This window comes from Fundulus heteroclitus, chromosome 11, assembly GCF_011125445.2.
Source record: "Fundulus heteroclitus isolate FHET01 chromosome 11, MU-UCD_Fhet_4.1, whole genome shotgun sequence".
Lineage (NCBI taxonomy): Eukaryota > Metazoa > Chordata > Actinopteri > Cyprinodontiformes > Fundulidae > Fundulus > Fundulus heteroclitus.
The window spans coordinates 21,045,805-21,057,211 of NC_046371.1; the positions used below are offsets into that span (position 1 = coordinate 21,045,805).

At 41.4% G+C, this 11,407-nt stretch overlaps 1 long non-coding RNA gene across 1 annotated transcript; it reads left to right on the plus strand.

Annotated features, from left to right (window-relative positions):
- The first annotated feature begins 575 nt into the window (after nt 1-575).
- LOC118564554 lies at nt 576-1,647 on the plus strand. The gene is made up of 2 exons (XR_004931918.1): nt 576-1,495; nt 1,568-1,647. It is a non-coding gene; the product is annotated as an uncharacterized LOC118564554 (long non-coding RNA).
- The last annotated feature ends 9,760 nt before the right edge of the window (nt 1,648-11,407 follow it).

An 11,407-nucleotide genomic window follows, 5' to 3' on the forward strand; every position in this document is an offset into this window, starting at 1 on the left:
GGCTCCATCCTGGCTAGAGAGGTGTTTCGCCTACATGGCTTGCCTACGGATATTGTTTCTGACAGGGGTCCTCAGTTTGTGGCCCAATACTGGCAAGAATTCTGCGCCATGCTGGGGATTTCTGTCAGCCTCTCCTCCGGGTTCCACCCTCAAACGGATGGCCAGACGGAGAGGCTCAATCAAGAGGTCGAAGCCAAGCTTCGCCTCATTTGTAACTCTGACCCCACTAAGTGGGCCCCTAATCTGCCCTGGGTGGAGCACGCAATTAACTCCACACCCTCCAGCTCCACCGGCCTCTCTCCCTTCTACATTGTTTATGGGTTCCAGCCACCGGTGTTCTCCATCGAGGAGAGGGAGTCTAGGGTCCCCTCTGCCTATCAGTCTGCCCTGAGGTGCCAGCGCGCCTGGAGGAGAGCTAGAAGAGCTATTCTTGCCTCCTCCCAGACTCAGGCCCGAGCTGCCAATCGCCGGCGGGTCCCAGCCCCGCATTATCAGCCGGGAGATAGGGTCTGGCTCTCCACCAAAGACCTTCCCCTCAAGGTGGAGAGCAAAAAGCTGGCACCCTCGGTTCATTGGACCCTTTACCATCTCGAAGGTGGTGAACCCGGTGGCGGTCCGTCTCCGCCTGCCTCCGGCAATGAAGATTCACCCGACATTTCATGTTTCCAAGATCAAACCTGTCAGGACCTCAAGTCTTGTGCCCGCCTCCAGCTCCCCACCACCCACCCGGCTTGTTGATGGGTCCCCAGCGTACACCGTTAGACGCATCATCAGGTCGAGGAAGTGGGGAAGAGGCACCCAGTACCTGATCGACTGGGAGGGCTATGGACCGGAAGAACGCCAGTGGGTCTCCTCCCGTCTCATTCTGGACAAGTCCCTCATCAGGGATTTCCACAAGGCCCATCCTGACCAGCCTAGGGCGTCTGGAATCCGCCCTTGAGGGGGGGGCTCTGTGACGATCTCGGCACTGGCTCTGATCTTTTCCTCTGTTCACCACACCTGCTCATTCTCCACCCTGCCTGCAATTAGTCCTTATCGGTTCCACCTGTTTTCACCTCCTTATAATCCCCGTGCAGATCAGAAGCCAGTGCCAGATTGTCTCAAGCCACCTGTACGAGCATTCCAGCGTTTCCTTGTTCTGCCTGTCCGTGTCTGACCTGATTCTGCCCTCCGTTACCGAGCCTGCCTGTTCCCCGTTCTGATTCTGCCTGGAGCCTTGACCCCCGCCTGTGAGTACCGGATTCTGCCTTGCCCCTGTGATTATTCTGAGCCCGCCTGTTATCGGACCTGGACCGGACCTGGACCTCGCCTATCGGATTCCCCTCTCTGTGCTGCCGCTGGATAACTGCCTCTCTGTGATCGGACCTGGACCCCCCTGGATTACGCCCCTGGATTTCCCTGAACGGATCGTCTGCCCCCCTGTAGTCGCTCTACGGCTTCAGCCCTGGAACCCCGGCCCGAAGTTAAAGCCCAAGCTTTGGAGTCCCACTACCAGGTTAGTGATCCAGCCTCCCTCATTCTTGCCCGACACCACAAGCTGATCACTAACCTGTTGTCTCTGCTGCAGGGAGGTTTCCAGTCACAGAGCGCGCAGCGAGCTCCGAGTGCCTGCGGCGGCGTATCTAAAATAAACTTGTTTAAATGCCACTGACCTGTCTGGTTTGAATTCGGGATCCAGTTTCCTGCTCGTTACAGCCCATGTGGGTAAAAGCAAATTTCAGTCAAGTTTCAAGGTGTTCATGGTGGATCGGGGGACTGATTCCTTGGTTGGCCCCCTCTCAGTCCAGAAAAAAATGGTTTTGGAATAAACAAAAATCTAAGTTTAATACTCTCATTCTTAAAATAAATGTATTCCCATGTTAAAAGTATCCGAGCAAAGTACCATAGCTGGGACAGGTCGCAAGGAGATACTTTTTAAATAATTCAAATAGCACAAAAAGATTTGCACTCACATTGGCAGAGATATTGATTCATATTCAAGTTTAGAGAAACATTTCAAACAAGTAGTGAAAGAATATTGTTGGTGGTCAGGACGGGGGGAATGTTTTTAAAGTGCATATGCGAAAGAGAGGGTGAAGAAAGAACGAGGACTCTCTCCTCAAGCAGGCAGTGTTCATGCATTCATTCATGCATGCGTGCAGAGTCTGTCTGTGCATGTTTACACGTGATTTTGATTATGTTGGTCCTTGTGTCTTCTGCATGGAAATCAACAATAACATTATGACCCAAGGGAGCCTATTAAGCAGAGGCCTTTCTATTGTGGTTGTGTGTGTGTGTGTTTAAAAATAGGCCACACGTTTGAGTGATGGGTGAACTTCTCCAGTTTACTCACAGGGACTCAATTAAAATGAGACCAATCCCCCCACTTCCCTCACCTGCAGCATAATTACTCGGCTGCAAACCTGAAAGATGGTCCACTTACGTTGCTCTTGTTGTGAAGACTTCCTTCCAATTATTCAGCCAAATTGTGGTGGGCTCAACTTCCTCAAGCTCTCTTAACATACATCATTTATCAATAAGAAGACTTCTCGTAGAGCTTGATGTGAAGTTGAGTTCAGAGGAATATAGTGCAAAGATTACATAAGCGGTGGTTAGGTGGAGAGTGCGGATAAGTGTTCAGGACATTTATTTTAGTCCATAAATGCCCCCTGAAGTGACAGACATCTGCGAGTATGAGTGTTAAAAATATGATTTAAAAGCCTGAAGACTGCTCTCTCCTTGTTATCAACTGAACAAAAAGAAATGTATAAAAGTTCATCTCACTTTGTTTCTTTCAGAGATTTAGCTCAGTAAGTGAAATTCTTAAGATATATAGATTCATAACAGGCAGAGTAACACAGTAGCATTTACAGTATTTTTCTTTATTTTTAAGATCGTGTCTTACAGCAAATTAGATTATATTAGAATAGATTAGATTAGATTAGATTAGATTAGATTAGATTAGATTAGATTAGATTAGATTCATCCTTATTGTCATTACACAGGTACAGGTACAAGGCAACAAAATGCAGTTTAAGTCTAACCAGAAGTGTAATAGCAGGTGGATATTACTGTGAATAGAGTTTTACAGATATGTACAGTAGCATAATATACAGATGATTATTATATCAGAGTTTACATGTACTATGAATATATGTACAGATGGTTATTACTATAGGCAGAATTGTGTGCATGATATACAGGTAGCCATTACTAAAAAATGAATAATTAGAAATAAAAACCAAAAACTTTTTGAAAAGTGTTTCTCAAGGTATTAAAATATTACATACATAAATGTCATATATATGGGGTAAAACTTGTTGACTTGAGAATTGTCCATCTTTTTTACAAAAAAGGTGAGCCATCAATGGTCATTGCTAAAGATGCTGGATGTTCACAGTGTGCTGTATCCTAGCATTTTAGTAGAAGGTTCAGTGGAAGGAAAATACTGTGGTAGAAAAAGCGACAGGATTACCCACATCCTGGAGAAGATTGTGAAGTAAAGACCATTCAGAGGTTTCAGCATTCTGTTTTCAAAATTACAGTGGTTGCAGTTTATTGTCATTGTTGCAGGTGGAGAGGTACAGACCAAATTAGCTAAAAATCCACGCCGATGTTTCCATGGTTTGTGATTATTTAGAGAGCCATGCTGGTGTTGGTCCACTGTGGTTTTACAAGTCCTAACTAAGTCACTCTGTTGAAAATATTTAATTTTCTAGCAGGACAAAGTACATAGCCACACTGCCAAAAGCATCATACCCATTTTGATGACCATGCTGCCTATGCTAGATTGACCTGCAAACCCGTCAGACCTAAACCCTATACAGATTTGATGGAGTATTGTTCAAAGGAAACTAAGAAACACCCAAGCCACCAATGCAGACAAGCTGCTGTTAAAGGAACATGGGCTTCCTTAACCTCAGCAGAGCCACAGAGTGATCACCTTTGTGCTATGACAAATTGTTCATGCAAAAGGAGCCCCAACCAATATTAACTGCATATGTGGTGCAGGACATTGTCAGATTTTTCAATTTGCAACATATCTGTATTAAAATACTTTTTATTGGTCTTATTTAATATTCTGAAACTTGGGGGTTCTAGTAACTATAAGGTGCAATGCATATTTGTAATGCATCACTTTTTGTAAAATGAATCTATACAATGCACAAGTTTATTTATTTAAAATGAATTACTACAGGTAATATAAGGGCTCTGTGATAGTCTAATTTATTGAGATGCACCTATACCACAAATAAAACAACTGTCTTGTTATACATAATAGAATAATACAAAAGTTGCAAGACATGTCTAGATGTCACCAGGATCCAAAAACCAGTGCATCCTGTTTACCTTCATGGTGCCGTATGTGTTTTATTGGATTTCCTGTGATCCTTAAATGGGGTGTTGTCTGCTATCACAGTGGGACAGCTGCAGAGGCATGTCGCTGGAGTGTACAACCACAATGACTTCATGCTAATTGGACTGTCAGCATGTTCAGTACAAGACCAGCGAAAAGCAGGACAGAGGGACTGAGACACATTCTGTACGGGTAAAAATCTACCCCATGATGTTTTGCTGCAGCGTGGAACCATGCTCAAAAACACAGAACATAACAGAGATGACAGGCTTTCTTATCTTCAACATTGCACAGAGAAACAGCACGAGATTACTGGCAGCCAAATAAAGGAGGACAAATCTGAATGACTTCAAATCAATTCCTCAAGTTGTCATTCGTGTGTGTGTGTGTGTGTGTGTGTGTGTGTGTGTGTGTGTGTGTGTGTGTGTGTGTGTGTGTGTGTGTGTGGAGATATGCATGTTTTTTTAATACCTCAAACTTAATTTTTCTCTTCTGTTGGCAAAGTGAAGCCAAACATAATGCATACAACAACACTTTGAGCATTAGCATGAGTAAATACAATGTGTCAATCAAATGTCACCAGATTGTCTTACAAGAATACCAACATGCATGGATCTGTTTGTGCAACAAAAGTGAGGCTGATGATCAGCTGTCAGTCTAAACTGTGCATTACAGTAATGGTCCCCATGTAATCTCAACCACATTCTGTCTGTCTAAATTAGATTAAACTCTCCAACATTTAAGGCTATAGCCCATTTAGTTTAAATAAATTCATTAGAAATTGTTTGTTAAATCTGGAAATTGATATGAATAAAACAACTAAACTGAAGATTCAAAGGTTAACCTCACAAAAATATTTCACAATTTGTTACATTAGAACCACAAAATAATAATTTATTAGAATGACACTTCCAAACCATACCAAAATAAAAAATACATACATATGACATAACAATGATAAAAGATTAAATACAATAAAACCGATTTAAAACAGCAAGGTCAAACTAAGTTTAGCTTATGCTGAAAGCCGAAGAATAGCAACCCTATGAAAGCTCTGACGAAAATTTAGATGTGGAGCTCGGTTAAAGTTGACAGTTGATGTTCACAGATGTTCTCCATCCAGTCTGACAGATCTTTACCCATATTGCATAGAAGAATGGGAAAACTTTCACTTTCAAAAAGCAAAGCTGATGGAGACACACTCCTCTAGACTTTTAAATTTTAGGGGAGTGGGGCAAAATACAAATGCAAGCCAAACATTTTCGACTTGCATTTGTAAAAAAAAAAAAAAAAATTTAAAATGAAATAAGTGAAAACCATGTATTCTTTTCCTTCCATTTCACAGTTATGTGTGTTGGTCCAGTCTATAAAATCCAAATAAAATACATTTTGCTTGTTGTTATACCATAATAAATATATGAATACTATACCAAACAATACCAACTTTGTTTATAGAGTGCTTAAAACTAGCCAACAGCTGAAAAAAAGTGTTATCCATAGCTACAAACTAAATAATATCCATTAAAAAACAGGAATAAAAGATAATACATAAAAAACACTTAAAAGAAAAAAGAAAAAACAATTTAAAACGAAGTCTGACTAGTGGTGAAAGCCAAAGAATAATAGTAAGTTTTAAGACGAGTTTTAAAAGTGGACAGTGAAGGAGCCTCTCTTATGTGCAGGGGCAGATTATTGCATAATTGAGGAGCAAAAATAGAAAAGGCCCTGCCCCCTCTGAGTGTCCGCTTAGACCTCGGTACCTCCAGATGTAGTTCAGCTGTCCTGAGGGGCCGAGAAGGTGAGTAGGGATGTACCTCTGAGATGTACGGCGGGATAAGGTCATTCAAACAGTTAACGAAAATATGAATTTCAAAATTAACTCTAAAATGTACTGGGAGCCATTGGAGTGAGGCCAGAATAGGGGTATTTTGCTCTGTTTTTGGAGTACCTGTTAAAAGACGTGCAGCAGCATTTTGAACCAGCTGCAGATCAGAGACTGATTTAAGGCTGCTACATACTCCATGAAAAACGAAACATTTGTTCACTCTGCTGCACCAAATTACATCATTTTGTTCTCACAGGACCGTCTTTGAGAGTCTCCCTGCATGTTCTCAGTACAACGTCTGGGCAGAACCTTTTTCTCAAGGGGTTTCCAACTTCTGTACTGTAATTGGACAGGATTTAGATGGCCACGTTTAGGTTGGAGAAGCGGAAATGTCTCACACATCTGTGAAAAACTGCAGTTGTGCAGTCCCGCAGTTGGTCGTTTAAGTGGTCGAACATGCCAATTCCGCTCCCTTGTGGCGTTTACTCTATAAGTTACCCAAGCGGGGCAGTTCCTTCCTCATAGCACCGCATGTCCCCGATGTTCGCAGTGTTTACAAATAGCAGCAGAGCAAACCGTGCGCTATTGTGTGACTGCTTCTCAACTTTCAGCTCTCCGCAAGCTCGGCTCTCTGTGCCCCCCTCCCCCGTGCGCCTACCAGGTCAGACGTGACGTGGGGCGGAGTTCTGCAGCTGAGTGTCTCGTGTACTATGTATAGACAGAGCCAAAACAAACGTTTTTCATGTTCTTCCCACCCTGACTATGACAATAAAAACTCCTTGTTCTCGTGAAGTTTGTAGCCGCCTCTACTCCAACTGAGTCATTACAGTTATCCAGGCGAGATGTAATAAAAACATGGATTAATGTTTCAAGGAGTTGTCTTGACAGAAAGGATTTCAATTTTACCATCTTTCTTAAAGTATAAAAACATGATTTAACAACTCCTCTGTTCTGACCATCTGATTTTTCAGGAAGTTTCCCCAAGTCCCTTTTTGAATAATGGCACAAGCGCAAGACCGTCTTACCTCGCTCTTCCGCTCATCAGGGGGATTGTGTGAAAAGAATCTCCCATATCCACTCTGGTCTTATTTCTTTTTACTGACACCTTCCTCTTCTTCTCATAAATTGTACACAGTTTGCTTTTTGCCACTGTTGGCCATTTTCAAAGTTTACAGTGAGAGCAGCGGAGCTACAATGAATGGCTAACACCGAAGCTAACTGGAGCTGACAGGATACATAAACGCTAGAAGTGCGCATGCGCAGCCAGCAAGCAGAAACTAACAAGGAACGTGCACGCACATTGGTGTTACATGAGTGCGTCAGAATGATTGGCATGTGGGACAACCAGCAGATAAGAAGATACCCCTGGAACTTGTGGGACAGAAGGGGCTGAGGGCAGGACCAAACTTCTGACCTATTCATACCGAATGGCAGGGATTGGTCAGATTTTTTACAGGCCTGTAGCTTTCACAGAGATCTAATTTTTTTAAACCTCCTTTCTCTGAATACATGATTTGTTGACTACTGTCAGGATGGAAGGACTATTTCACCTAGTATAACAAAATGTATTTGTGAACAGGATTACCAACCTTAGCTTTAAAACCAAAATCAGTGACAGTTGGTTTAAAATATACTGTCAGGGGTCTCAAATCAACGATACTAGGGTCACAGGAGTGATTTGGTCCAAAACCTATTACCTCAGTTTTCCTATTGTTCAAGTTTAAAAACTTAGGCTTGGCCAAGATTTAATGTCCTCCAAACAGTCCTATAGGGCCTTCAACGAGAGATAGAGCAATTGTCAGCATAGAAATGGAAAGGAATTTCATATCTTCCGAGGATGGAGCCTAAAAGCAATAAATACAATGAAAAGAGTAGCGGTCCTAAAATTGAGCCCTGAGGGACCCCACAAGATAAGAGTGCAAGATGATTCTGGGTTTTAAATGTTGACACAGAAGGATCAATCCGCCAGGTAAGATCTAAACCACTTCAGAGCAGTGTGCTGAATGCCTACTAAATGATTTAGACATGATATTAAGATATTGTGGTCAACAGAGTCGAAGGCAACAGTTAGGCCAAGCAGAATGAAGACCATATAGGTACTAGAATCGCATGCCAACAAGATATCATCAACAACTCTTATAATGCTGATTATGTACTATGGTGCGCTTTAAAACCAGACTGAAGAGTTTGAAGAATGTCATTTTCGTCCAAGAAAGATTGTAAGTGACAGAAAACAATCTTCTTTGACATTTTTTAAACAAATGGCAGCTTAAAAATAGGTCTATAATTAGCCATCACAAAGTGATCTTGACCAGGTTTAATAAATGGTGATATTACTGCATGTTTAAGTTTTGCAGGGACCTCACTAGTACACAGACTGCAGTTAACAATGGTAAGGACACATTGCGCAACACTGGCAAAGACCGCCTTAAAAAATTGTGGGGGGTCTGGGTCCCATGGGGAGCCAGATGGCTTAAGATCATTTAACAAATAAACAGTCACAGGCTCAAACTGCCTAAAAGCTGCGAGCAAGTGGCTGAGACAGAAGGGTCAGATTCAGGAGGGATAATCAGAGCCCGTGTGTTGACAATAAAGAATTTTAAGAAATTATTAGATAAATCGGCCAATGCTTCGGAGCAAGGGTTCTGAGGAGGATTAAGAACAGAGTCAATGGTGTTGAACAACACAAGGGTTATGTCTGTTGGATAACACAACATTTTCACTTCTTTAACAGTGTTCTGATACTGACACCAACAGTCCTTCACGATTTGATGCGAAACCTGCAGTTTGTCCATTCCAACCGCCGACATTCCCTCCTGACGACACGAATAATTGGAAACTTTCGCACGGCAGTGCAAATATGGGGTTTCACTGATCTCTAAGCCATTTCAATTAATGTGTGCCATATTTTTTTTTTTTATCTACAAAACATACAAATCCCTAAAAAGGTTCCGTAATAAATGTATTACAATTTGCAACTTAGGTTGCAAACTATTAAATTAAAACTGAGGACACATTGTCTCTGTGCCTGCAATCTAGCTATGAGGTATACTTTGTGCTGTAACTAGATCTTAGAACCCTTCCCTCCATCCATTAACTCTCTGCAGGCTTGTTTTGGGGTACACTTTGAGCAGGTTGCCAGTTCATCATAAAAACACACAAGTCTAAGGAAAGTACATAATTACTAAATAACCAAAAATACATGTGTTGGGGCTTTGGGAAAAAGCTGGAGAAAATGCTTCATGCACTTTATTGTTTTGAAAAAACAGGACAAAGGCCTTTGCTGCCATTCAATGATTCTATTCTGTCAAAAACTGTTATTACAAAACCAAAAAATGTGTGGGAGATGGGCTCTTTCACATAAATAGCTTTCCATGAAACCAGAATGTAACAATATGTTTTTAACGGCGTGGATTTCATTTAACTGTATCTAAAATTTTACCAAAAGCAGAAATAAACAGGATATGTTTTCCATTTTGGGGTTTGTGGAGTTTAAAATTACAGCTCCTATATTTCCGCAAGCCATTATTGATCAGCAGGCGCTTAACACACCCTGCCAATAGAAAGGTAACAATGTTTTTCACTGACTTACTGAAAGTGGAATCTATTTCACAGCAAAGGGTCTCTTTACTTGTGCAGCTTATACCGAAGGACACAAGACTGTTAATTTGGAGATAGAAGCTTACAGCAACCAGTGGGAATCCACTTTCCAGCTCCCACACTTGAGACTCAAATGGCATTACTAACACTGTAATCTAATCACAGGACAGTGTGGTAATGGTGTCCTCAGCTCAAGCGTCAGGAAACTCCTGGGCATACAAGCAATTAATTAAGTTAATTGCCTGGTTCACTTAATTGATTACCTTGTTATTTTTTGCTAGCCTTGATAAGGCTCCATTGCGCAGTGAGATAATGTAGACATAATGTGAGCATTAGCCTATAGTCAAGGCTGGCTTCAGGTAGCATATCTGTTCTGCCTTTTTTCCTGATTCCTGACTCATTTAGTGAAATACCAAAGAGTGCTGGGTATGCAGTACAAGGGTAATTGATGCCAAATTACCTGTTCATTATCATAATGCATAATTAGTTTTATTTATAAGTCATTAACCCAATGCATCTGGTTCAAAAGGAAGTTGATAACAATGTATGAGAGTCCCGTCACCAAGCAACGTTAAGGTCATAATAATAAAGGTTTATTAAAGAACGTAGCATGCCGCAGACGTACCTCATACTACAGATTAGCAAAAAGGTGAGCAAGGAGTGTGTGTAAATACTTTACAGTACAGTGTCAGACGGAAGTGTACATACCGTCATCGTTGGCATGAAAGTCACTGATTTTGGTATTTCAAAAGAATACATACAGTTGCGGATATGCATCTCCATTGATATCTTTATAACTGTCCTTTAATAGAAACCATGTGAGCTCTATTTGTTTTTGTCACTTTCACACCCGAATTTAGGGTATTTATAATATATAATATTATATTATATGTTTTGTTTCTATGCATAAGATTTGAATGTAGTCTTTTTAGGTGCTGTGTAGATATCTTTGTAACCTTTTCGGTCATATTTTTCAAGTTGTTACATTTTTTCTATTTTCTGTTATGTTTTTGGAGCCTGACCCTCTGCAATGCCTTTCAATAAAATGGCAGCTCGGCGTGATCGAAGACCAATGATCTAAAACAACTTTAAGAGCCTCAAATCAGAACATTTACTCAATCAACTCTGCGGTCACATCTGAGCCTCGGCAGGTTTAGCGTCCTGTTCAGTGAACACCAACGTTCATACTGTATTCCCAGCGACATTCCAGTCCTTTCCCTCTTGGAATCATGTGTTTTTTGAACTTTTTCTTCATTGTTTCACTGGGAGATGCTAATAGCCGAATAACACGTGATGCAAACATCATGTACGGTTTGAATATTGGGTTCTCTAGGTGTGCATAACAGAGACAAGCACTTCCCCTAAACTGCAAGACACACTAGTAAAGCATGAAGAAGTGTTTGTTGATGAACTGGGCGGCATGAAAAATATTGCTGTGAAGTTGCATGAATGAAATGTCGGAGACCATTACAAACAGTTAGTGGGCGGCACACATTGTTCAGGTACCTAAAAAGGGTTGGTGCAATCAGGACGTATAGGGTTTCAAAGTAACTGTTAACTGTGGTCTTGCAGCAACACTTCCATGATAGATGACTTGTGTGCTGTGTTGAGTTGAGATCAGAAATTTGGTTTAATGGATCTGAACC